The sequence below is a fragment of the Macadamia integrifolia genome, chromosome 5 (assembly GCF_013358625.1).
Source record: "Macadamia integrifolia cultivar HAES 741 chromosome 5, SCU_Mint_v3, whole genome shotgun sequence".
NCBI classification, from domain to species: domain Eukaryota; kingdom Viridiplantae; phylum Streptophyta; class Magnoliopsida; order Proteales; family Proteaceae; genus Macadamia; species Macadamia integrifolia.
Window position 1 is genome coordinate 8668600 of NC_056561.1, and position 4615 is coordinate 8673214.

The window sequence follows — 4615 nt, forward strand, 5'->3', positions numbered from 1 at the left end:
TGCAGCTCCAGAGAGATTTACTTGGTCTGATAAAACCTTTAACAAGGAGTTCGGAAATCTCCTTCTGACATGTTTCCCTTAAATGATCAGGCATTTGAGATGCCCGAGCTTTTGTGGGAATTTGGCTTTCGGATAAGTTATCTTCGTATGGAAGAGTAACAATATGTGTTTTCCTAGACCAAAATGTATTAGGGATGTCTAAACAGACTTCCTTTACAAGTTAAGCTTGAAATTTTTTAACTCGAACTTGAAAAGTAGGGTCATCAATTTTTTGTTATATGCTTTTCTCTTGGATTTCAGATGACAAAGAACATATGAATTTCTCTTTGGACTGAATTTGAGTCCGAATTTCATTCACCGTATGAACCTTTGGGGGTTTAATGAAATGAAAAGTTATAAGGTGATTATTAACCACCGAATGAAGACCGATTGTGTCAATTTGTAAAGGATACAACTGGGATAAGAATGGAGTGCCTAGAAGAACGAACTTGGAAAGTCCTTTCACTATAATAAATGACGTCTTTAGGCAATGTCCATTATTGCAAATAGAAGCAGATGGGAGTTTGTACTCAACCTACATCCTATATCTTATATCCGTCAGCTGTAATTAACTTTTGAGTGGTCTCCTCAAAGTATTGCGAAGGTACGAGTCCATCGTTAATATAATTATTGTCAGCGCCTGAATCAATTAAGGCGACGGTTTTTAGGCTAAACTCTCGATTTACTACGATGTCAATCATAACATGCCATCGATGAGTTTTAACCTGTTGAATAGTGAGGACTTGAGCGTCTTCAGAAGAAAATGCAGCAGGAGTTGCAGAGGTACTAACTACTATATTTTGAGTTGCTAGTAGATCCTTGAAGGAAGCTTCTTCTTCAGAGTCATGCTCAATCAATTGTTGTTCATTATAAAGTTCAAGAGTTTGAATTCTCTGTTTAAGACTCTTTACTTTAGTTTTAACTTCATTGAGGTCCTTACGAAGTTCCTGGATAGTAGGTTCATGGGTTTGGGAGGTAGCCTTAACCCGATTGATTATAGTTTTAAAACTGTAATCTTGAACCGCAGGTTTATTAACAGGAACAGGGCTAGGCTTAGTACTATCCTTTACTAAGGTGATATACTCACGTAAGAGTTGAACCTTAGTTACAGGATCAGTGACTTGGTCAATAGTCTTTAGGAGAAATGACTCTTCGGTTGAAAGAACTATCAACCCATTTTTCTTAAGCATAGCCTGGTAAGAATCACAGCTACAATGGGAAGTCTGAGATTTAGAGTCGGAAGAATCACTGTTGAACTCAAGTTGAGCAATTTCTTGATCTGAGTCAGAATCAATGTTAGACTCAAGGTCGGATGAGCTATATAGTAAGACCTTTTCAAGATTTTGCTTCTGTGAGTCATCAATTTCTAGGGCATTAATTCTTGCCTTAGTTCGACAATCATTCTTATAATGTCCTATTTTTCCGCACTTATAACAAACAGGGGGTTTGTTAGAGGGAAAAGTGTTTTGAGGACGAGATTTGGAAAAATGTTTCTTGAAGAAGCGCTTAGACTTAGATCTATATGGTTTGGCCTAATATTTAGGCTTAGAGAACCGAGAGATTTTTCTATGAGTCTTCTTTGATCCTGGAAGACGAATCTTCTCGTATCCGAACTGCTCACAGAAATCGCCAAGTTCTCAAATTCCAGCTTGTCTCTCTTTAGACAGCTGTTTCTTGAGTTTTAGGTTATGCAGAGTTGAAGACCTTCATTGCATATTTCAGCAACTAATTCCCCGTAGGTATACTGCTCGAAGGGAATAGTGCTATTATGCTTTGCCTTGAGTCTATTCCTAACCTTTTGAGCAAATAAAGAAGGGAGACCAGAGATGAACTTCTCTTTCCATATGGAATTGTTACAGTCATCCTGAGTAAAGACTTTAGCAAAAAAGACGTCTCTATACCATCTACAATGAGATAGTGTAGGACAACGGAGATTCATTAATTGTTCTCTTGTTCGATTAGCTAAAATTTCAGCTGGTCCAACAAAATGAAGAGTTATAGTATAAACCAAGGTGTTAACCGCATCTTCTTAATTGATATAAACAATACACTGGGCAAATTACCAGCAGCGAGTTGTTCAGTCTGTTGTTGTGGAACACTGGTCACAGCATTAATGATTTGTTGTCTAACTTCTTTAGACAGATAAAAATCCCACCAACCACGAAGTTGGCCAAAAAATCCAATTGCTATCATTTTAGCAACATCAGAGTTAGATGCTTGATTTAGTTTAGCCGGTGTGGCATACATAAGCATCTGCTTAAGAAGGTTGATGATTTGGTATTCAGATAAACCATCAATATTCCATCCATAATTGCATTACCATCGATTGAAAAATTAGCAGGTTCTCCTTCAACTTCAAATTGAAGATCGACAGGAGAATGTCGAGGGTAAGAGTAATTTGTCGGAGCGATAGGCATAACTTTGCGAGCTTTCCTCATGACTTGATTTAGTTGAGGAATATGCTCAGGAGTTGCTGCCTGTTGAGGTAGCATGGACTGAAATTCTTTCTCAGCAAGTTCTATTTCACAATCAGAAGGTTCTGCTAGAGAAAAAGTCATAGCTTGTTTTTCTTTGTCCTTAGAAACTTGTAGTTGACCCAGACGATTTACAAGTTCATCTAACATAGTGGACTCAGTCTTTTTCTTTGGAATATCCAAAACTGGAGGGGGTTTAAAAAGGACAGACTGGTTGCTTCTAGGTTGAGAAGCAGGGGCTGGCCAAATGGTTTTATTAGTATGCTCAATATTAGCATGGGAAGTAGATGGAGTAGAGGCCTTTAAGGAGTTTACAATCATCTCTATATGATCAGTCTGGCTTCTTATAGACTGAAGACATAAGTTAGTAGAGTTATTTTGTTCAACAACTTGACTAAGATGAAATTCAGTCAATAGAGATGAAATAGTACTTGATGTTTTGAGAGGAATAGTCATCTGATTAATACCTACTTTTAGGGCTTGGAAAGGAGGATGAACAGACTCAATTTCTGTTCCACCTTTAGAAATATAAGTGGTTGTTACCTTCTTGATCTCATTAACCTGTAGAGAGTTAGATGATTTCTCAAGAAGATATATCTTTAACCACTGGAAGAATGGGAGATTTATCTGATGAGTTTTCATGTGAGAAACCCGTTTTTCATAGAGCTTTTTCCATTGAGGGTTAGAATAGTGTTCTTAAAAAATCTTTCTTTTTCCAGTATTCCTCATGGACTTATATTCTTGAATAAGGAATCGCTTATTGATTTGAAATTTGAGTTCTTCTGTAATATGAAACATCATTATTCCTATTGGGGCCTACATATCAAAGGGGGATGGAGAAGAAAACCCATTTTCCATGTCAATAGGAGCAAGAGGAGGCTAATTATTAGCCTGGAATGGTTATCGTTGAAGAGGACCATAGACAGGTTGATTAACCTGAGAAGGAGTACGATTTGTACCCTGCAGATTTATTATACCATCAAAATTCTCACTCTGAACTTTAGACGTTGAAGCACGAGATGGTGCTTGAAATGTTGGATATTCAGAGGAAGAAGAAATTACTGGAGAGGTAGATCTACGAGAATTATCGAGTCTACGATCAAAAGTAATTTCAACATCACCAGAAGGGAGTTGGGTGATGCAAGATGGAATAGTTCTGATGGGTGGCTGAGGTTGAGCCATAGAGGTTAGAGTCCAAGAGTCAGGAAGGTTAATTTCTGAACATCTGATACATCGAGGCACAAAAACTTGAGACCGGTTAGAATTAGCCTAGAAATAAACGGTTTGACCTCGAGGATCTATAACCTTTGCATTGGGGGCAATGGTAGTCATTACCTTGTAATAGATACGATAAATTACTGTGAGATTTTGAGTTCACAGAGCAATATTGTATCCAGACATCTTTAGGAAGATGACAGTACCATCAAGAATATTAGGATCTATTAAGGACATGGTGAAATTTGGTCTGCTTTGAAAGGAGATAGGTCCTTCACAGAGACTGGTTTCGACTAAACCCATTATAGATTCATTAAAATTTAACATTCACGCATATCTTACTACAGCCAAAACCACGCTATTTAACCCTAGCAATTTTAAGGGTTTCAATGCAACTTGCACCAAACCAATGTGGATAAACTTAAATCCATGCTCTCTATGCCTCTGAAGTTGGGAACTAGTCAAGAGTTGAATTTGTTCTTGATCAGAAGTAAGAGTATAGGTACTTTCGCTAGTCTTAATGAAATAATCACTGTGAAAAGCGAAAGTTCTTTTATGTTATACCTCGGATTCAGGTATGCGGGGAATAGTATAATTTTTAATTGCAGCTTCTGAATTTCAAAAAACTACTTCTTCAGAATTATGGACTGAATTATTAGTCTTTTTAGATGTGCTAACCTCAGAAGAAGAGGATCTCCTTGAGCTGGTTCTAAAGTAGGAAGCCATTACTTTGGGGTTCGAGTCAATAAGGGTTTTGGTCAATCCTGCCTACTATCAATACTATTTCACCTTCAAATGCCTATCCACGGCAACACGGCTGAGTATGACTTGGGTGTAGGTCAACACAACTTGGGTGTAGGTCTATATGACAATTGTGAAATACTACC